General features: G+C 51.6%; 1 long non-coding RNA gene across 1 annotated transcript; it reads right to left on the reverse strand.

Annotated features, from left to right (window-relative positions):
- Positions 1–84: 84 nt before the first annotated feature.
- On the reverse strand, positions 85–10,620 carry LOC104138101 (uncharacterized). Its single transcript, XR_692873.2, has 3 exons — positions 10,170–10,620; positions 8,947–9,118; positions 85–1,345 (listed from the first exon to the last, which is right to left on the reverse strand). It is a non-coding gene; the product is annotated as an uncharacterized lncRNA (long non-coding RNA).
- Between the last annotated feature and the right edge of the window lie 12,150 nt (positions 10,621–22,770).

Below are 22,770 nucleotides of genomic sequence, written 5' to 3' on the forward strand. Positions count from 1 at the left end.
TGAACCTCAACAAATAGCTACAGCTGCCAAATAAATCAGGGCTTTTCCTTCCAGATTTTTAAATAAGAGTAAACAGTTATTTGTATGAAATATCTGCATTGTTTTATATGCCTGTTGAAAAGGCTCAGCCATTATTACCAATGATTTGATAAACAGTTATGTGTTTTTATAATAACAATCGATAAGGTAGGCAGGCAATGTGCACAGGGGGAACATATCACCAGGGATCTAATTAGTTTTTATTACTGTAATAACTCAACGGGTGGACCTGATGCTATTAAAAATAATGAAAGCTTTATCTCCACGATAACTATTCTTCCTTTGAAAGCATGTATGGATGCATGCACGCCCGCACCTATGAACGAGAGATAAGAGGATGAGCTCAAGTGATTCATTTTGTAATTTCACTTTCAAGCAGGGAACCTAACAGGATTTGGTAGGTGTCTTTAGCCACGTCACAGCGTGAGTAAAGCGAGACAGGGATCTCTGCACCGTTCGGCTGGTTACGTTCCCTGGGCTCCCTCTTTTCCCCTACCCGCACGGAAGCGGCGCGGCGCCCCACGCTCTCGGCGTCGCCCGGGGCAGATCGGACGCCTCCGCTGCCGCTGGCTGCTTGGCGCGCCCCGATCTCAGGCAGTGCCGCGGGCAGCGGTCACTGCCACCGACCTGCTGCATGACCTTGGGTGAATCGTCCGATGCCTCTTTGCCCGTCTGCCCTATCGCTGCCTTTTTCTAGCACGAGCATTTGTCCTCTGGGCAGGGCCTGCCTCCTAACCAAGCATCTCTTCCCTGCCCGGCACCAGGGAACCGGAGCCTTAGCTGGGACCGCTGGGATACACCTGATAAGGAATCATAATAATCAGCAAGTCCTTTGGCAGACATAAAAGCAGAAAGCATTTGTCCTAATTACATTTCTGTGAAAGAGATGGGTTAAGGCATTTCTGGGATGCTCAGGGAACGTAACAAGCATTAACACATAAAGCAGCAGGAGACGGGGAAAGGAAATTACTGAGAGATGGAGGCAGACAAAGCACTAACGCATTCAGCTGCCTCTTTAACCCAGCTAACAAGCGGCAGCGTCGGCATTTGGCGTGACAGCACCCGCCCGGCGCAGGGTCGGGCACAGAGCAGCAGGCGACGGTCACACCGCCATCCCGGCTCCCGCCCACCGAGGGTCTCGGGGAAACGTCTCTGCGGCAGGCCACGCGTCTGCGGAAATCCCAGGGAAGGATGCGGTCTCGCACCTCCGAGACCGGCGATCAGCTTCCGTGTGGGTCAGCGGAGCCCAGCGCGCCGGCGGGAGCCAGCAGGGATGAGACGAGCACGTCCCGCGGCCAGGCTGATTCTGGTGGGAGAAAAACCAGTCTCACGCGGGGCTTCGGCAGATCGCTCAGCGCCTGGTTGCTAGCTGGAAGTGGCTCCCGACACGCTCGCGGGCTCCCTCCTTCCCACGCGCGCTGCTGCCTGCGGGCACGTGCGGGGCCCGTCAGGCTGCTCCTGCGCTGCTGTAAATCACTGGTGCGCACGGCCTGTGGGTGCTGTCGCTAACCGCTGGCGCCTCCTGATCGGAATGGATGGGATCACCCGAAGCAGCTCCGCTGCCCCGGAAATCCATCTCAGCTGGACTGACGTTACAAATCTCTGCAGCTCCAGGCTTAGCTGGGACAGAGACCCCCGGGAGGCTGCCGGTCTCCTCTGGGGACCTGACCTCATTTATCTGAAAAATGCTTTGGGAGAACGGAGAGAGGGGAGAATGCAGAAGGATTAATTTCCAGCTCCCCCAACACCCGCTGACCTGGTACCCATCACGGGAGTTATTAATGAAAGATTATTGCTGGCAGATCACACAGCTTGGGGCACTGCGGTACCATACAGTCACTCGTGCTATTGCTGCTGCTTCAAACGCTGTTCCCAGAACTGCGCTCCACCTTCCAGTGCGCCAGTGCTGAGAGCAATTAGCCAAAAGGCACCTGTAGCTGTTAAATATAGATCGAAACAGGCAAAATATTTATTATCTGTGTACTGCTATGTTGCTATAAAGGAGAGCCTTGCAGCCCTGTGCCTCCGAGGGGCTGAGCAGGAGGCAGGCGAAAGGGATCAGCGTGCATCTCCCTGGGCCCAGAGGGGACCGCTCCTGCCCCCAGGCAGCTAATTAAGGAGCCACCTGGCCCAGGCCGCGTCCCCTTTGGGGTGCAGCATGGCTGCTTCACACTGAAAAGCTGCTTCCAAATTAAAAAAAAAAAAAAAAAGAGAGAGACAGAAAGGAAAAAAGAAGTTAATCAGCTTTGCAATTAATGCCAGAGAGGCTTGGCCGCGAGAGGCGTCCCATCGCCCCGGGCCGAGCCTGCCTCTCGCCGCTCCTCGCGCTGGTAGTGCTCAAACCAAGCCCCGAGAAGGGCTCTATTTAATCGAACAAAACGCATCCACGTTGCTTTCTGAAGAAAGGCGGCCTGGCAGCCTCCCACATCCACTCGCCAACGAAGGGAGAGATGATTAAACCCAGCAGGTCACCCAGCCTTTGCTCCCCTGACATCGGTTTGCCTCTGTCACCCTAACTGCAGGGCATCTCCTTGCGGGAGACAAAAGCCTCTTGCCCCGGCAGCCCAGCGCCCTCTCTTCCCCGAGTCGCTGCCAGCGCTGGCCCACCAAAAGCTCTGCTCTTGATCACGTTTTGGGTCTGCGTACAGAAAAAGGCAGCTAAACTCAACACCCCTTCTCTTAACGGCAGTTGGGTTTTCCTGTTGCACTTCACCTGCGAGTTCCCTGGGAATTTATCCCTTGTAATAGCTTTATCTACCAGCGCCTTCGGGAAAGCCAGCTTTGATGTTAATTCTCTCCCTCTGAGACATTTCTCTAATGAACTTGTCTAGAGCACCTCGGTGCCAGTTGAGCAATGAGCTATTTCTAAGCAATCACAACCATGTTCCCAAGTGAGTCAGCAACTTGGAGCCAGTCGCCCCTTCCTGCCGGAGCCCCACCTGGACGAGGAAGAGCTGAGCGTTGGAAAGACAGACAGAGCAACCCGCCTCCCTGGCGTTATTCTGGGTACGGTCTCCAGTTCCGACGAAGCCAGTGCTAAAATCAGCCCTCTCCTGCCTGGGCTGCAGCCCCCACCCTGCGGTGCCTCAGCCCGTCCCAAGGAGGGGCCCAGCCCCAACCACCCGCAGGCAGGCGGCCCAGCAGGAAGCCTTTTGCACGAGGTTTACAGGCTGGGACCACGCGCACCGCGGCTTTCCGCGCGCCCTTGCAGCAACCAGCCAGCTGCTCCCCTATTAGCAGCATCTACGACCCAGGGAAAAATCTCCCAGGTCAGGTTTTCGCCTGAGACTGACCAAAGGTAGCAAAAATTGTTTCAGCGATTGCTGAGAAAAATGACCGAGGAAGAGCACAAAGCTGTACTAGGTCTGATTTATCTCTCTGAAATTATCATAAGCACAAGTAAGAAAGAGAAAGTTGCCTGAAACTCTAGCCCAGCCCTCTTTTAGAATAAGGGCTTGATTTGGCTGCGGCAAGAAAGGAAGGATCACAGCTATGTACCCGTGTCGCGCAAACAGCTCTCTAGATTTGGCCCTGCTAAAAGCTTCTGCAAACTGCAGCTTCTCCACGTTCAGTGCCCCAGAGGCCAGTCCTTCCCCCCCGCGAGCGAGGCAGCACCCGGCTCCGGACCATCAGCCCAGAGATCACCGCTGGCACCAGCTGCGACACCGCGGCACGTTTCAGCTGCTGCAAAACCCCAGCCGGATCCCAGATGCTGCCCAGCCTGCAGAGCCAGCAGCACATCTGACGCATCGCAAGAGATATTTCAATCCTGCCTATCAAGAGGAGCCGGTGCAGTAATTCATTAAATGGTGCTAGCAGCATGCTAGGGGTGCCTGCATGCATGTAGAAACACATCATCTTCCAAGGGGAACCAGAGACAGAAACAGGATTTGGCCTAAAACATGAGAGCTGTATAACCTAATTTTGCATATTAAGTTGTGTTCACTTAATACAGTGGTGATTCTCACCTAATTTAGATGAAGTCAAGGGTAAAAATCTCATTAAAATACCTGAGTAGAGACAGAAGTTTCTTGTAAATAAGAACACCTATTTCTTTATTTCATTTTGTGCGTTAGCACACCTATTTCTTTATCCTTGCACTGCAAATGAATGCACCCATTTCTCAGCTCTTTTGCTAATTTTTTTAATAGAAAAGACTTCAGCAGTCTACTACCAGGAAGCAGAGAACATGTGGATTGCTGGCTTTGCCTGATTTATTATGTTACACCCTACCCAGCTTCAGATTCCCTGTATATCATGGTGCAATCCATAAATCTGCTAGCAATTGTGGTTATTCGGTGTGTCAAGCTTCCCCCTCTTGCTTTTCTTGCAAGCTTTAAGGAGCTAGCACATGTGTGGTTTTGTTATTTCTCCATTCCACCTTCTCAGCATTGCTTCAGAAGTTATTTATTGCTCTCAGCTCAGGGTAATTGCCAGAAAATGAAGTTCTGTCTGTTTTTGCCAAAAGGAAAAAAGGAAGAAAGAGAATAAGGGATTTAGCAGAAAGCCCTGTTTACAGCAAGGTGCCATCTCTGACTCTTTAGAAATTCCTGATCAGACAGCAGTCTAGATAAAGCAAAAACTGCTTGCCTCCTAATGAAACCTCTATGTATTCCTAGTTAGAGCAATTGTTCATTCGCTATTCGATTTAAAAGAAACCTAAAGCTATTTTCGATACCAGGCAATCACGAATTTCCAGCTTGCTCGTATATGCCGTCCAGGTTAATGGATTTCAAGAGACAGTGAATTTTGTTAGAAACTTTTTCATATTCTATAGCTGCCTAAATTCTCCCCTCCAGAAGCACGAACGAGTCCCTAGCTCATGGCTAGATCTCCCCAGCCCTTCCTCTGACCTGGCCCTCAGTCCAGGCAGCGCTGCCTGCCTTTTAAATGCTTTCCTTCCCCCAACAGAAACCATTTCCCTCTCATTCCTTCTTGAGGAAGAAAGATGTATTTAAGACAGAAATACTATCCAAGATGCCCGGGCTTGCTTTCTGGCTTTGCTTACAGAGCCTCTCTACAGCACTGTGCAGGATCCTTAATCTCCCTATCCTTCATCCTCCTCCTCTATAAACCATAGCAGCATTGCCGCTAAACCAGCTCCCTGTAAATCACTTTGCAACCCTGCAGGGCAGCCGACGACACGCGTGCAGGTGCTCCCCCAACCCTTCCCCATGCATTACACCAGCCCCGCACCGCAGGGCCTGGCCCAGCGCTTTCCCTGTGCTGCCCCCACCCCAGACCCAGCAGCCAGCGCGGGGGACAGCAATGCGGGGAGGAGCCTGGATGTATGAGTACCAGACTTCGGCTCCTGCCGATAAGTATCTTCCCTCTGGGCAACGTTTTGTTGACAAAGGCGCAGAGACTTAGATGTATGTATTTCTAGTCAGAAAGCTCAGGAGGGGGTAGATGTGGTTTGCAGTAAGTTTCTCCTTCTTGGAAGTGTGGGGTTGGAGTTTTTATTCTTAAGCACCAAGAATAAGTTAATGCAACAGCAAAAAGAAAAGCGAGTGACTTAAGAGAGTCTTGACTGCTTTAATTTATTTTCACGTGTTAGTTCTGAGCTAGTTAAACGCTTGATAAGCTCTTGCGTTAGCCACTAGTTTATGGTGACCCCGAGTCATTCAGGCTCCTCCAAGCAGTGAATCGCAGCAGCCCCCTCCTGCAGCACAGAGGGGCTGGAGAGCCCAGGGAAGAAGTGTGCGCATCTCTGGTAACAGACCGGATGCCAAGGGAAGGGCCATAGGAAACTTGGGGGGCTAAAAGAAGCTCTCTCATCCCTTGGCAACCTCTCTTAGGAACGGTGGCAGTTGCTTCATTACTGGGGCAGACGATGCTCGAGGAGGATATGTGGGTTAATTATCATCAGTCCTCCCATCTGCCCCAGGATCCTCTAGCACAGCCTGGCCTCTCCATTTTGGGCATAAGCTCCCTGAAGAAGGGCTCTCTCTCTCAAGAGTTTGCCTCTAGCGCTGAAGAGCTGAGCCCTGGCTCCTGCCCGGCTGCCTCCCTGGCGGTCCCGGTCCCACCAGTGGCGCGAGGGGACTGTTCCTAGCAAAGCCCTTGTTGCTGCTTTTCTGCCTCACCTCTGCAGTGGGACAATGGCTTTCCTCTGCTAAAAACAAATTTTCTTGTCAAGCGCTAAATAGCAGAACTCTCTCACTATTAGATCAAAGGGCTTATATTCTTCCCTATTTTAAAGTGCTCCGTAAGGCTAGATGACAGCAGAAGGAATTCACTGCTTCCTGCAAAGTGCCTATTCACCCCCTCCAAGTGGGTTTTATGCTGATGTCTCTGGTCAGAAATGAACCCAGGGGGGCTATAGAAGAGATGCTAAGAAGCTATTAGAACATCACCTTCCCTGTCCTTTAATTTGCAAAGGGAACTAATAGAGGGGAAAATCAGCTGGTGCAGTGGAAAAGACCCCAAAGTTAGCTGCCAGTGGTTGCAAAATATAAGATGATGCTGCGGGAAGTCTCCCAGTATTAAGCACAAATCCCTGAAATGTGCTACTGCTTGGCAGTTTTCAGATTATTTATGGCCTTTTATGCAGAACCAACCTGTCTGCCTCCATAGGCTTCCCCCTCAGCTGGCTGGCAAACAAGCCGACATGAAAAGCTGTATGAATAACACACGGAAACAGAAAATAAGATAGATAATACAAGGTAAAAGGAAAGAGAGAAAGCCACCGTTTAAATAATTCTGCTGTATTGCCACCTGTCATAAGTTATTGAGAAGGGCAAGCAGGCAAAGCTGGGGCACCGAGTTCAGAGGATGACTTCTCTGGTGTTAGTGAGCTGCAGCCTCAAATCCACCTGGGATCTCTGTCGACTAGCCCCGGCTTGTTTTAATTAGTATTTGGGTCTAGTCTTTGGTATAGCCATCTACTTCTGGAGGCAGGCGGTCTGCTTTTTGGTGCTGGTGGAAAATGAAAGGTCAAAATCTGGTATATCTCCAGCTCTTCCACTCTGTCCTCCTGCAAGCATCTCACACCTTGTGCTGCAGCTCCGAGCACATCGGGGAGCTGCAGGCAGCCAAACCCCTCCCTTCTCTTTCCAGTACCTGCTTTTTCTCTTGTATTGTCTTTTATCCCCACCCTCCAAAATCTCTGCATCGGTGAAGCCGGGGAAATAACCTGCTTACCAGAAGATAATTCCCAAAAGTCAAATGTTTAACAGTAACTCTGCCTTCCTGAGAATAGCCATTGACATAAGATTTATGGTCTACATGCCTTACTAAAAGGGGTTTTATTACAGGAACTACATAAATCTGGTGTAAAATGAGTCCTCCCTCCCTGACGAAAGCAGAATAACCAGCTGCGTGTCCCAGGCCTTGTCAGCTAAGTGACAGCACACAGAGCTCGAAGCAGGAGGATTTTTCTCGTCCCTGCTACAAAGCTGTCCTGGCAAGAGAGTGCCACTCTGCAACATCCAGGAAGCCCTTAAGTAACCACAGACATAATGGTAGCATGATGTGGACGTCCCAAAGACCAGTCCTGTGCTATAACCCACAGAAAACTGTCCTGTTTGTCAGACACATGCACTATTCTGGTGACCAAAGCAGACAGAGTTATTGTGCCTATTACCAAAAAAGCATTACTTAATTTTGTAAGCAATAATGTGATAGCTATAAATGTTTCTTTCAGTGGGAACTGCCACAACTTAGTTATGGGCTGGCAAACCGTATCTGTACTGCAATTTGTTAACATTGTTGATTTTTGTCCCCCCAAGCATATGTTGCAATTTGATTACATCCAAGTAAATCTGTTTGTCAAACATTAATAGCCTCCTCCTATTCTATTACTCTTTTTCTACCAGCACAGCCATCATATATAAATATTTCAGATCATTTCACACAATAAAGCCAGGCCAAGGGCATCATGACCTGATGATTTCAAATTGTTATTGACATATTTATTGGAGGCCACTGTGCTGGCAGGGTCCTAGCCAGTATCTGAATAAGGATGTAGTTGGAAAGCAAGGGAGGGAAGCCAAGCACAACAGCCCAGAGAAAGAGGGTATCATGCTCTGTTAGTCAAGCACTTGTAATCAGCGATATATGTCTCTGTTGGTACTGCTAATGGCATGAATACGAAAAAGAAGCCTGTCCTAAGGAATAACATCCTCTCCCTCCTTTCTGTCTCCATCAGCAGTCAATGTCCTAGGAATCTCTTGGATTAGCCTGCGATAACAACTGGGTCTTTTTAAGGAGAGATCAAGTCAGATCCGGCATGCAGCTCTGAGGGCTGTCATCTCCCACCATGTGAGATGCTCTTTATCCTGCCACATGGGATGCACCTGGATGATCAGGTCATGGGAGGACGCATGTCTGTGGGCAAAAAATAGGGGGGCCATAGGCCAGGGAAGGCTCTGCAGTCTGTCCCTGCTTGATCTCAAAGGTGGTGGCTGGCATTCCTCCATCCAAGCGGTTCAGCCTCTCAAAGCCAGTAAAAATAATTTACTCATTTTGGTACTGCCTAATGTTAACTTCCAAGAGCTGAAGCTTCCTATATTGACACCTCGAATCTCAACTGCCATATTTCTCTTGCTAGATTATTTTAATTCTTAATAACAGGGTATAATTGGTACTAATTAATATAAAATGCAATAAGCAACAATGCTAGTACCTTCCCCTGCTGCTTTATCTCATCAGCTAAGATTCATTGGTGACCACTGCTGGTTAATAACCTTCAGTGACCGAGGCTGTAAAGACAGAACTGGCTCCTGCTCGCTAGATTGTTTTGATGGTGTTGGAGGCTCCTTACCTCTGCAAGCTGATAAAAGTAACCGAATGCTGAGGCTGAGCTGGGCTGGATGGGCTCTCAGCACCTGGGATACCCACTGGGTGGGCGAGCGGGACCTGCAAAGGAAAACATCCGTGCACGCAGACCAGAGCGTGGAAAGGTACCTGGTCACTGCAGTGAAGACTGTCACTGGTCCCATTGTGGTGTCTCAAAAGCTGGGTTCCTGGGGCAGCGGGAGCCATGTCGAATTGGCGCCATCCTCTATGCCTTTGGGTGGAAGGCAACTCATGGTTAACAGGAGTCCTTGATGATCTTGTACCCAGCCAGGTGAGACCCCTGTTTGAAGGCAACACCAGGAGAGCTGAGTTGAAGCACCAGGGCCCTCCCGGGAATAGCTAAGCAGTTTCACTCCAGGCTGCTGGAGGATGCCACTGGCTCCATTGAGATGCTCATCTGTGGTACCAAAGATATCGTGACCTAGCAAATATCCTCTTAAAGTTTCAGACTCACCTGTAAGCACTCACTCTTTATCTCCGTCTTTTCTGGTTACCATCATGGATGCCTCAAACTGCAAAGGGAGCCCTTCTGTAGAGGAGGCAAGAGCAGAGGGAGGCAGCACCCCGTGGGTGGCAGCCGTCACCTCCTGCCAGGGCAGCTGCGCAGCTGGACCCGCACATTGGCCCACTACCACATAGCTATCGCAGGTAGCGTGCTGAGTTAGCTGTGCTCTTTGCACTGGGGCTGGGAACCCCTGGGAGCCTGGGTGAGGACTTGCTCCTTTTAACTAGATCACGAAAGGGAGAAGCTTCCTCTGCCTAGTGCCAGTGCACGTGTTTTGGCTGCTAGTGACACGGCCATTGCGCCTGCATAGAAGGAACCCAGGCCATCACGGGCCACCCCAGGGAAGCCACTGGCTTACTGGCAAAGCCAAATTTTTAATAGCAGAGCAACAAGTGCACAAATTAGCAATTAAAATACAGCCCTTCTCTGGATGAGGACAGGAGTTGACTTGCTGGGTCATGGCTGTGTGCTGAAGTCCCATGCCCCAACTCCAACCACAGCCAAAATGAGCTGTTTCAGATGCAAGTACCAAAAAAAAAAAGAAAAAAAAAAAAAAAGAAAACCTCTCTGTAAGAGTTAGTTATAGGCTACAACTCACTGACAGGGAGAAACATCTTCCAGACTGGCCAGGTCTAGAAGTGGGTGGTTTCTCTGAAGCATAATGTTTCCTTGGCTGTCTACAGAGGTGAGAAAAAGAGGGAAACATTAAATTGTCCTCCAGCATGTTGTAAAAGGTAAGAAACAGGCTGTAGGACAGAGTTTTTACATCTTCTCTATTTTCCTAAGAACAGAAGTCGTACATTTAATTTGTTCCCCTTTGACTCACCTCCAGGACCTGATGGCAATCACAGCGGTGTTAGTGAAGGGAGAGAAACTGTTCACAGCCGTCCTGCTCCTCCGTCACGGAAAACGCACAGAGCTGAGCCTCCAGCTGCAGGGCGTCAGCAGGAGCTCAAGGGGCTTGTGTCAGAGGCTCTAAATTAATTTTGCCATGTGTGAAGCCCATTCATTATCACTTATAGGTGTCCGTAGGCTCACTCTGGGATGAAAGCCACCATCCGTGTCTGACTGTCCATTTCTGGATCCGGGAGGGATTTAGCCACTCTCAAGAACTGACCCCTGGCCTGGGACACCAGCCAAGCCCTGGCTCTCTGTCCCTATATCAGTCAGCTCTGCATCCAAAGGCTGGACTGCAGATCAGAGATCCATGCATACCTAAAAGCTGATGGATCAAAGACATCTTTCAGTTCTCCAAGGCAACCCCCTCGATTGCAAACGTTTGCCAAAGCGCAGAGCCCATGCCTAGAGCTCAGACATCTGCTCAGCTCTGCAAGGGGGGGACCTGGCTGGTGCCCAAGGATGAGTGATGCACGCTGGCCACTTGCCTGCCTCTTCTGCTCGCTTGTTTTCTGGGCGTCTGTGATCAGATCCCTGGCTGTCATGTCACTTCTTCCCGCTGCATCTCTAGGAGCACTATCACTTTTCCGACTGCAGCTCCCAGAAACCAGGACCGGTGGTAGAGGTGCCCCGAAAATTGCTCCGTGCTCCCTCGCTGGAGGGTACAGCTGGATGAGCCCCTGCCCACGCTGCAGCAGCATGTAGGGTTAGCAGCTGAAGTCAGGGCTGCACGTGGTGAAGTTATGTGAGACCTCGCGGGGCGGCTACACGCCCCTTCCAGGAGACACTAGCAAACTGGTGGGCGACCACGTCCAAAACAGCCAGCCGGGCTCAGGGACGGCGCTAGGGAAAGCTTGCAGCCTCCCCTAAAACGCCCGAGCAGTGCTGTGCTGTCTGCTGGAGCGTCCCAGGGAGCTGCGGACCCCAGGGAGCACTCTCCAAACCGACCCAAAAACAGGCAGGAGCCATCCTCTGCTCTCTGCTTGCTGGCTTACTTCACCTCCGTTCATTCACCTGCTGCTAAGGAGGGTGATGCGCAGGATTCGGATGCAAATCAGCAGGTTGGGCCTCCCAAAAAAACCACTTAAGCAGTCCACAACAACTACCCATCTCCTTTCTATCCAAAGCCATCTGGTGTCTAATTTGGATGTGAATGTGAAGCAAGCTACCCCCTCTGCAAATTGCATTTAAACAGCTGTGCTTCCCAGTACCCCAGAATGGGTTTCTTGTGCTTCATTAATTCATACAGACTTTTCAACTTCTTTTTTTCCCCTTCCAAAAGCTGTTGGAGCTTATCAAGAGATGAAAGATTGAAGGACATGCATAATTAATGGCCTGGCTCTATTTAAATAATTTAATTTTGCTATCACATCTGCATTTTTCAGGTATGGCTTTAATTCTTTAATTACAGAAGAGTGTGCCACAGTGCTTTGCCTGATTAACAGTTGAAAATTAAGGCTGGATTGGAGTGTGGGAGGGGGAAGGATGTGTAAATACAGTAATAAGCATATAAAGTAGCTCAATAAGAGGTAAAAGTAAAGTGTGTCTTTGGCTAGGCAAATCTATCTACTTTAATGGGGTAAATCTTCAAGCCCTCAATGAATGAAAAACACCCGTTAAAGGCAACAGGCGCCGTTCAGGGGAAACGCTCCTCGCTGCAGTGCGTGTCCAGGGCCAGGGAACCCGCGATGCTGGTGCCTACCTGGAGCCCAGGAAAGCGTGTCTGTCCGAGCCCCAGACGGGAGGAAACGCTGAAACCTCCCAAACGCTTCCCTGGGGCAGAGCTGCAGCCCTCGTGACCGCTGCGCTGCGCTCCAGGGAAGCCGCTCCCCAGGGAGGGCGGCTGCCGACCGCAGCGATTTCACGCAGCATTTTCGCGTCAGCAGGAGCGCTCGAACGGGGAGGCGAGTGCACAGGTCCTCACGCCTCGAGTCAACAGGAGCGCTGCAGAACAGCCTCGGCAGCAGCACCCAGCTGCTGGGAACCCCGGCGGAGGGGAGGGAAGGGGAAACCTGCGCTGGGGATGAGACTGGTCAAGTTGCCTTGACACCAGGACAACACCCAGAAGCTGGTGTGGCTGCAGAGACTTGCACAAATCTCCAGGGAAAAAACACCTCACAGCAGGTTCAGGGGCTTGGGGAAGGAGGAAGGGTCCCTTGTAAGCTGCCAGCAGCGCAGGCAAGCAGGAACCAGGGCCCTCCCCGCCCTCTTGCCAGAAGCCAGGTGGATCTGGGCAAACCTTGAGCATCCCAACAATGAAAGGCCACTTTTCACAGAAAGCTTTGCAGAGCTCTCACTACTCATGCTGAATTTTGAGAGCAGAATTGAGGCTCTGGGGTCAAGAGAAGCTGAATTCTCTCATCACGAACTGGTGTTTTCAACCTCTAGAAGGGAAGAAAAAAAACCTCTGGCCAGTTCAGGCAAGTGCATTTGCCAGCAATTATCCAAGGACCAACACTGACGCCAGCTGCAGAAGATAGCTTCTCCCTTGGCTCTGTTCCCAGCCCAACACTGAGCAGAGGTAGGCAGGTACATCAAACTGGGACGTCGCCACAGGAGAAATAGGAAGCAAAAAACTAGGGAAAAAAGCATCTGAAAGAATTAAGCATTAGAGCTTCAGTTTTCTGCACGGTGTGAATAAAAATGACTAAGAAACGCCACTGATGTGCCATCCTCGCTGAAGGGCAGCGCACTTGCCTGGCTGGGGCCACGCGCAGGGTGCTGGCACCGCAGACCTGCTGCTGTTGTTGCTCCTTGTTTGGGGGTTTTAATTGCCCTTTAATCGAGTCTTTCTAAGCTTATTTCTGTTTTTCTTTGATGGCTTGGTGGGTTTGCTTTACTTGTTTATATCCTCACAAGGACTTTTCAACAATAAAGAACAGTAAAGCTCAAAGCAAAAAGACTGGTACAGGTTTGAAAAATAAAAGCAACCATACGAAGCGTTTCAAGTGCTCTCTTCCAGCGGCCCATCCAAACTTTCTAGGGGACCACGCCTGGGAAAAGTTCTGGGATCATGCTGGTCCCGGGCAAGCTGCAGCCAGCAGCAGAGGAAGACCTGGGCTAGCTGAGCACTGAGCGCCAACCAGCATCACCCGGCTTTCTTAAACCCTGCATCGTGCTACCAAGAGCTAGCGAGAGACCAGAAAAGGCATGAGAGCTCGGTTATGAGCCGAGCTCGAAAGCTGAGCAGTCAAGGGAGATGAGTTCTCCAGGCAGCTTACCCTAAAACAGCAAACTCCTGGGATCCTTGTCCCCTTCCTGCATGGCAGGTGGTACATGTCACCGTTGACAGCAGCTGCTCAATGGGGAGACTCAGGTCTGCTCCTGCGACATCTTTAGACAAAAAATGGTTTAAATAACATCTTTTCCTGGTTTCTTTCTTTTTTTTTTTTTTTTGTGTGAAGTGGGAAAGATGCTCCCAGAACAGAGGGGGAAAGGAGGGCACCTTGATTTGCTCTTGGCTGTGGTGCTCCCTGAGCCCGTCTACAGCTCCCTTCCTGGGCCGCAAGGATACATCAGTGATGGGACTCCAACCTAGCGCAAACCAGCCCGGCCCGAGTGAAGCCGTCTTACGCCTGCCCTCGTGTGCGGTGATTTCCTTGTGTCGGCAGAGACAAACGCCCACAATTAACTGACAGCCTCAAAAGGGGAATAAAGTGGCTCAAAGAGGAAGCAGTTTAATCAGGGCCAAGGAGAGCTTGCTGCTGTCAAAGGCTTGCCGATAAAGGCTACGGTACCTAACTGGGGCACGCGCACAGCCCTGGAATATTAAATCTAATGGTAAGATGATAATGATTAATTATCTCACCTGTCTACAAGGGGAATAATTTTCTCTTTACTGGAATAACTGAAACAGCTTCTCTTACGTACTAACAGCACTTTGCTGTCATATAGCATCTTAAATCCAAGAACTTTACACCCATTTGGCTAATTAGGACATGGTGTTGCCAGCGGTGGCTGAAGGACTCCTCCAGGATCGCTCTGCCCTCCGCTGAAACGCGATCATTTCTGGGGCTGAACGCAATAGCTGCCAAAGATCACAGTTTGGGAGAGAGAGCTGAAATACCTGGTCTGGCCGGAACAGCCAGGAAAAATGGGAGCGCTGGGATTTTACCCTCTGAGCTAGACTTGGCCCTAAGCAAGGCTGCAGCCCTGTGCCCGTCCGCCAGGGTGGCAGCCCGTGGAAGGGATCCCGGCGTGCCAGCGCTCCTGTGGCCACGTGACGGTCCCTCCCTGGGCACCACTTGTCTCAGCGAGCAATAAGGTGGCACTCGGTCATCTCCAGCTGACACCGGAGCTGTTACACCGTGCAGGAGCACTGTGCTAGGCAGCAGGTGAAGTGAGTCCTACTTAGAATCGTTATTTTTCAAAACCCCTGTGGGATTTTTGTACGCTGAATTCACTGGCATTACTGACATTCACAAATAAGCCCCAGCCTCCTCCTTGCTCTGATAAACACCTGCACAAAGATGCTGGATTACAGCTCTGTGCAACTCCCAGGGCGCTAATGCTTCCTGGACCCTCGACCACATCTGGAAAGGCTGGGGGGGAGGGAGGAGGGGGGCCTCATCTGTAATTCACAGTGCAAGTACAAATGAAATGCCACTTTTTTTTTTCTTCTCAAGTCTGAAAAATGAATTATGCATTTTCCCCCCTAGCACTGAACTATAAATTCTCCTTTTAATGCTTGGAACGTTTCTGAAGAGAAAACGACACCCCAGCTTCTATTCTCCTCCCTCACTCGGATTCGTTCTCTCCCTTCCTCCTTCCAAAACATCTCAGATAAATAATATGAAAATAACTCATACTTGGGTTTTTCATTTAGGTGCAGATTTACTGTGGCTGCTTCTCATCTAACAGCGCCCTGTGATGGATTTTATATCTCATCTGTGCAGATGAGGACGTGGGGAATTTGTGTAACCTCAGCATCTTCCTTGGAGATAAACCCAAGCATGTTTATCCCAAGGACCCGACGCAGCACAAGGAGATGCAGCACAATCCACCTGCCTCTGCTACCACCCAACTCTGCGCGTCACCCTTGGCAAGTCCCTCCCGGTCCTCGCGTTTCCAGGCTCCCAGATAACTCCAGCACCTTTTCTACAGCCCTGAGCTCCCTATGTGCCTTCTCCAGCCGGGCTGCGAGCGCCGGGCAGGGACAGGGGTGGCTGCTGCAACAACAGCAGCGTGGAGAATCTCTGCAGACCTACTGGCTGTCCTCTGGGAAAGCAGGACGCCCTGCGTTGCCCAGCCCAACGCCAGCCAGCGTAGCTCACAGCGGCTGCACACGGCGAGACCATGGGCGGCCCATAGCCCGCAGCCAACAGCAGCTATGTGCTGGAGACCCTTGGTGCGAAATTCAGTCCCTTTAGCTTCTGCTAGACAGAGAGAGAATTTTCCTTCAGTAGAAATTTTAAAAGAATTTGTTCATGCACACGTGGTGAAACAGTTAAATGCCCTGGCACCTATTCTCCAGCTGCACCATGGACATATGGAGAACCAAAGTGAGGATGCCTGCCGGAGGGCTTTTCAGGGCTGCATTCGCCCAAGCTGGGCATCCACGCAGCCCTTTCCTGAGCACCACGTCCCTGTGCACCTCCCTGCAAGCGGGTCTCTGTCACCTCCGTGGCAACAGAGACAACTCCAGGCGCAGGGAAAGATGTGCTGAAATGTGTGCATGCGTTTACAGCTGGAAACGCTGCTTATCTGGTGAGATAAATGCAAAGTGGAAATAGGTATCTGCCAGGAGACTGCCCTGTTCAAGCAGCGGCTGGGGTCAACCGTAAGCAGCTACCAAACTTGAGAAAGCTTTGAGCATGCCTGGTCTTCCTAGCCTAGCTAGGGCCAGCCATAAATGCAGGACCAGATTTCCAGGGAAGCCGAATCGCACAGCTCCCACCATCTCCAAAGGAGTTAAGATGCTTAGTTGGGCTCTTGCTGGCAGGCTGGAGAACATTACCTGCTCTGACGCATATTGGGCAGCTGGGGTCATCCCAGCACCCTGTGAGAGAAAGCGTAAGGGTGAGACCCACATCTAATACGTGTTCACCATCTCTACTGTTACAGTCCTAGCAGCCCGAGCATTATTCCCTGTCTCAGAAAGCCCTTTTACTTTATTGTTATCATTATTTTATTGCCGTCACCATGCTAGAAAAGCCGATTGTTTCCAACCTTTAAGAAACAAGCCAAAGAGGGTGGCTGAGCATTTTTCTGTAGGACTCCCAGCTGTGATAATGCAATGAGTAAAGTTGAGCTAAGAGACTCAACAATTTAGCCCTACGGTCTTGTCAGAAGCGACACATTGAGGCAGAACAATTTGGTCTGCGAAAGGAAGCGGCAGTGGGCAGAGCCTTCATCTGCATGATAAAGCCGGGGGGGGTGTCTTTAATTATTTATTTTTCCTGGTGCTGCTCAGGCAGAGATAAGTGCCTTGGGGGCCAGATCCGCAGCAGAGAAGCACCAGTGCTCACCCCCGGCACTTACCAGGCCCACAAGAAAGAAGTCGCAGCAGAGGCCTGGGGACAGCACGTGCGCCGGCCCGGTGACGTGGGTTCGTGGGTTCGCAAGGTGAAGCAGAGCGAGGCATTAACCCCCCCCCCCCCCCCCCCCCCCCGGCTGCCTCCTTTACGCAAGGCTGCAGGCTGCAAGAAGTTCATTTGCAAACAGGAGGCTCAAGGTGCCAGACTAGACGTGTAGCAGGGGTCAAGCATTAAACCCCATCACCGTTCCTCTGCACACAGTACTCCCTGATCCTGGCCCTGACGTGCATTTTCATGAACAGCCATTTGAATTAGGAAGGAAAAAGAAGTTACCTCGCTTTGACTATTTGGAGGAACCAAGATGGATTTAATTCCCAAGATGAATACTTCCCAATTATGGTGCATCTGGGGTGGCCACATCGAGGCTCCTGGGGGCCCCAGCCAGGCTGATTGGGCAACCTACATCCCCTGGAGATGGACCAAGGAAGCTGGGGGTGGCTGCTGGACCCCCGGCAGGGGGCACTGGGAGAGGCAGAGTCACCTCCTGCCAGCGCCTCTCCAGGAGGTGACACTATGCTATGTGGCAGCCAGGTCACTGCAGACTCTGGTGTTTGGTTCATCATCTCATTTGTTTTCTGAGACTAAGGAAGTTTTCCTCGCGGCAGGTTTCAACGCTGCCTATGCGAGCGTCACATACAGGACCCACCACAGCAATATTTGCAGCGGGAGTATTTTTGCAGCAATCCAATAAGGGCAAGGGGAACAGCACTACATGAAACGTGCCCTGGCCACGCAGAGAACCAGAGCCGACTCCCTTCAACGGTGAAGGAATGAAGGGAGATTGCAACCTGCTGCTAGATATTGTCTTTGGAGAGAAGGGGAGATAAATCAGCTGCAAATTATTCCTTGTGGATTATTACTTAGTTCTACTATTGCCCTGATCTCCAGACCAAAGTTTTTGCTCAGCAAAAACAGACTTACTGAGGCGGCTCGAGGAAGGTAGGATCGAGGGGCTGGCTGCAGGGCAGGAGGGCCGGCGCGGGAAGGCCAAACCGCGCTTTGACAGAAACCTGGCGTTGCACCGTTCAGGGCAGCGGCGGCAGCGGCAGCAGCGGCGGCGGCGGCAGCAGGCTCCGGAATCGCTGGCCGTGGGGCTGTGGAACGAGGCTCTGGCTCCTTTTGCCTGGCCGGGTCAGCGTGTCTGCTGCTCCCCATCTGGCGCCCGAACGCCGGGACGTCGCCTCTATCCTCCGGTGTGACCAGAACGCAAGAAACAACCCTAACGAAACAGCACGTTTCCAACGGGGACTAGCCCTTATCCAGCTTCTACAATATTTCTAGCAGCAAACACCCAAACAAGCCATTAGCGCTGTGCAAGGATTTCTATTATCCTTATTATTATTTTTTTTTTTTAAGGAATAGGCTTAAAGTTTTCATTTGAGGGCAATAAAGAGAGCGAGCAAGCCTGGAAAGAGCTATGCACAAAGTAGGATCCCTATAATGAAATTTAAAAATTGATGAGGAAACTGGAACAATATAAACTAACGTTAACCAAGTAATTCAGCAGCATCAGGGACGCAGTTCGTCTCACGTGTAAGTTGTTGTTAGACAGCTACTACCCACAAAACCTTTCTTCCTCTCTCCCTGCCTTATTTAGATGGATAAAGCACAGCGCCAGAGTGCTAAGTGGAGTATGGGCCCGGGGCAAGGGCTCCGCACAGGGATAAATTTCAGCTGTAACGTCCAATTGAAATCCCATTAAAATCAATTGAAAGCTTCTCCTTGACCTTAAATTGCATCAGGGACTCCCCGGCAGCACTGGCCAATTCTGTTCCCATCGCCCTGCGAGGGGTTTAATCGCCCCATCAGGCAGCGAAAGGCTGGCGGACTGCGGCCGCCCAAAGCGCTGGTGTTGCAAAGCCCCACTCGAGCACCTACCTTCTCGATGCCACCATCCGCCCCTCCACCGCTTGCTTCGTTAACCCAGACGCGGGGAGTTTCTCCTTTTGTCTCAGATGGATGGATGGATATGATGTTTTCCCCCGCATCCAAGAAGCTGCAAGTTTCCCCAAATAAAGTGGCTTGGGGAAAACTCTTCATAAGCTTTAGCACCAAATAACTGGACACCAAACCCGCACGTGCTGTGAAACCATCAGGTGGTGGGAGCGGGGCAGAGGCAACCGTCTGCAGATGGTACAGCTGGACACGAAGCCGAGCCTGGTCCACAGGCAGCAACCAGGACAGGGCTGACGGGTGAGGAAAAACACGCGGAGCAAGCGCCTCGGCCAGCAAAAGAGCTGCCGCTGCCGCCGAGCGCACGGGACGGCCTCGGCCCTGCAGCAACGCCTGCTCGGCAGCCGCCACGGCAGCCCTGGCATCTGGCACGGGGAGCCCGTCCTCAGCCCCTCGCCAGCCCTCTGGCACCTGCGCCTCGCTGCCAGCTCATTCACCTCCGCAGTTAATTATTCCACCATTTCATTATTCACCTCGCTTGCTCTCTTGCTTTTTCTCCTCCAGGGACAAACGCGTTTCCAGGTGCTCTGTCGAGTCCTGTTGAGGGAAATCAGTGCAGCGCGCTGCGTGGCCGTAATTCGCTTGGACAGCAGCGCAGCCTGCCCCGGGCGGGAGGGCAGCGTGCTGGGGCCTCGGCAGCACGAGCTGCCTGCCACCCCTCGTCTTTGCGTCCCCTCCTGGCTTCCAGGCTCATCTGCAGTCGCCCCAGCTACAGACCCCAGTCCCCACCCAGGAAAGGACATTTGGAGCACGACAGCGTGAACGATCCTGCCAAAATCGCTTCCCTGCCGCAACAGAGGCCGAGCAGAGGGCCTTTGCAGCCGTTTCCATCAGGTATTTGCTGGAAACGTTCTGCCTTCCGGCAGCGGCAGGGCTCTCCATCAACCCATCTCGTGCTCCCCCACCTCGGACTCCGGGGCACCACCTGCCCCGTCCTGTACGAGCACCGCGAGCTCAGCACGTCCCACCCAACAGCCACGGGATGACGCGCGGGACGCGGGCCTGACAGTGCGTCTCCGTAGGCTTCCAGAACCAGCCATGCCTGGCAATAAAACAAATGAATGGCGTCTAGTCCTCCTTGCACGGAGCGAGTCCGGAGGCCGAACTAGGCAGGGTGGCTGCTTTATCTAACTGAAACAGTTGGTAGAACTAGGCTGAGCTCTGTTGAAAAGCAAAGGGAGCTGCAGCCGTGGGTGGACTGTAAGTATGGGACACCCCGAAGAGTCAGTCACTCGTTTACACAGCACTGGTATGAATTAATTAGCTCTGTAAATGCTTTTCGTGCTGGCTAAATTAGAACCTGCTGGAAAGGGGTAGGTGCGTAAACGTGGTTTAAACGTTACTTATTTATTTCTAAGGGGACTGTTTGGGAAACTTTTGGAAGCCCTCTGAGACAGGGCTTCAAAGGCCTCTCCAGTTTTGACGTTTAGTTTTCCTCACGCATTCGTTTTCTGTCGTTGCATTTGTGACCAGCTGATTTAGGACGAGCGGCTGAAGAGGGCCGTGGGGTTATGACACGACACTGCCCAGCACCGAGGCAGGGACCTGAGTCCTGGAGATGCAACGAACGTCAGCCCCGTGCGCTGGCTGGCTGAACACAGGTTTTCCTCCCCAGCTTCTCTTTCCCTTTGCACGAGCTGGCTGTTTGCATCGCAAACCCTGCTCCCAGGACCATTGCCCTCCTCACGCTCGTACCATGCCCAGCGTGACGTGACCTGGGTTGAAGGGCTTCTCGTTTGCATGTGGAGCCAGAGCAGAGAACTTCAGCACCCCGTAACCAAACAGAATAAATCTCCTTACAGAAGACTCCAGTGCCCATAAAGCCTGAGGAGGAGAAAGCAGGAGGAAAGCCCAATGGTAACACACTGCTTGGAAATCAAAGAATTACCATTTAAGAGCATGTAACCCCCAAAAGGCACGAAGAGAGCCGGCAGCCAGGGCTGGATGGCGACAGCCCATGGACACGGTCTAGATGTTAGGCTGGGGGAACTGAACAGAACGGGATGAACTTTTATGAACTAGAAGCAGAAAGGACAAAAAATAACCTACTGGGAAAGCTCAATGCTCAAAGAGGTTGTGGCAATCGTTCTTCCACGAGCGTCCTCCTAAATCCAACAGGAACGATGCTGCTGCCCCAAGATTCAAAGCACAAAGACATCTCGCGATGGACAGACTGCCCCAAACTCCTGCACAGTCCCAAACCCGTGTCTGCTGAAACCTCCTGGCCAAAGCAAGCTAGGCCTTCCTGCCTTCCCCGCTGCCCTTATTTCAGGTAAGCCAACTGAGGCCAGGTGAGGAGTGAACGAAGCAAAAGGATAAAGTGTCTGTGATTTGGAAAAGACAAATAAAAGGTTAACTGAAAGCCACAGAGGGAGCATCAAACCACGTCACTGAATGAGTGTGGGCAGAGCAGCAGCAGGCAGCAGGACATCAAAGACCGCCTAACATCCTTTTTCTAAAACAAGTTTCGTCAATCAGTACTGGGAGGCAAGCTAATTGCAGGCAGTCAATGGTGAGGGAGAGAGAAGAGGCGTTCAGCAGAGAACACCAGCCTAATTAGAACAAATTGGGGCATCCTGGATCAAAATCACAAGAGCTGCAGAGCAGCCTTTGCAGGGCCCGGCAGGGCGGGAGGGGGCTCTGCAGGTCTCATCATCCCAGCGCTCCCCTCGCAGCCTTCCTCCACGCCTGGAGCGTTTTTCCTTGCCTCCCTTGACAGCGCCGACGAGGTCTGATAAAAACCTGCTGGAAAGGCAAAATGATCAATTCTGCATATAGACAGGAATTAACTCAGAGCCTGGGGACGGGGCAGTGACAAGTAATTATTTCTCGGCCTGTCTGGAGCTGGGCTCGTGCGGCGAGGCCGCTAGCTGGCCCTGCATCTGCAGCCGAGGAGGAACCACCAGCCTCGCAACGGCAAGAGGAGAAGCAGGAACATCTCGCGTCAGAAATGCAGTAATTCAATGAGTCACTTTTTAACGTGGTCCCGGGGACTGATGAACTGCACCCTTTTGGCAGGGGCACGGAGCTTTCTTCCAGGCTGATCTCTACCACAATTAAGCGAGTAATTTGCTGTCTGGCAGCGCCTTTCTTCAGGGTCTGAGGAGATTACTGTTTTGCCCTGTTCCAGATGTCTCATTTTATGGCCTTGATTTTTAAGCTGGGAAATATTTCATTTGGAGTCCTGGCAAGAGGAGTGGAGAAGGGCCTGGAGGGGGACAGTGGCCCCAGGGTTGCCACCCCGTATTCTCCCTCTAAGCAGCATCGTTCCTGCCTTCCTGGCCTCAGGTGCGGAGGGAGCCCGAGGCTGCGAGAGCTCCCGCTCCACGCTCGGAAAGGGCTGTGCGCGGAAGCCGCTGTCCACAGGATGCTTTAGGATCCCTTCTGCGGGACTGGCAAAAGCTGATCATTCCTATCTGGGCTGCAGCGGGGTAATTTCTAACCTGCTCAGAAGAACCTGTTATGCTTGAGCCAATGTTAGCTGGAAAACCACTGAGGTGGGAACCCCCGAGATAATACTTAACACAGGTCAGACCAAAAACATGCTGTCAGACGTCATAGGGGGAACCAGAAATAAAAACCTGCCTATTTATCACTGGAAAAATTCAGCAACTTCAGACACTCTCTGAAAACACGAAAGTAGACACGAAACAACGCATTCACGGTCCCTTTCCAACTAGAAAATTCTCTGCTACTTCCATTCCCAACTTCAAGCAACGTGAATTCAGCACCAGACTTAGATCAAGAAACATTCAGAGCAGCTATCCTCCCTTTGGGGAGTTGTGGGGTTTTTGTTTTCTCCAGTACTGACGTCGAGAAATAAATCACAATTTCAAGGATTTTGATTGTTTCTTCGAGGATCTTGCTTGAGGACCTGTTTTCAAAGGGGCTCTGCTTGTCTGCCAGAGCCGGGTGCCGGTGAGCCCTCCACCCGGCTCGCACACATCCCCTCCTCGCTAACGGGGAGAGAGAGCACAGATTGCAGCTGCAATAACATCACATCTCAGTAGCGCAGCGCAGGCGCTGGAGAGGCACCGAAAG

The sequence above is a fragment of the Struthio camelus genome, chromosome 23, assembly GCF_040807025.1.
Source record: "Struthio camelus isolate bStrCam1 chromosome 23, bStrCam1.hap1, whole genome shotgun sequence".
Taxonomy (NCBI): Eukaryota; Metazoa; Chordata; class Aves; order Struthioniformes; family Struthionidae; genus Struthio; species Struthio camelus.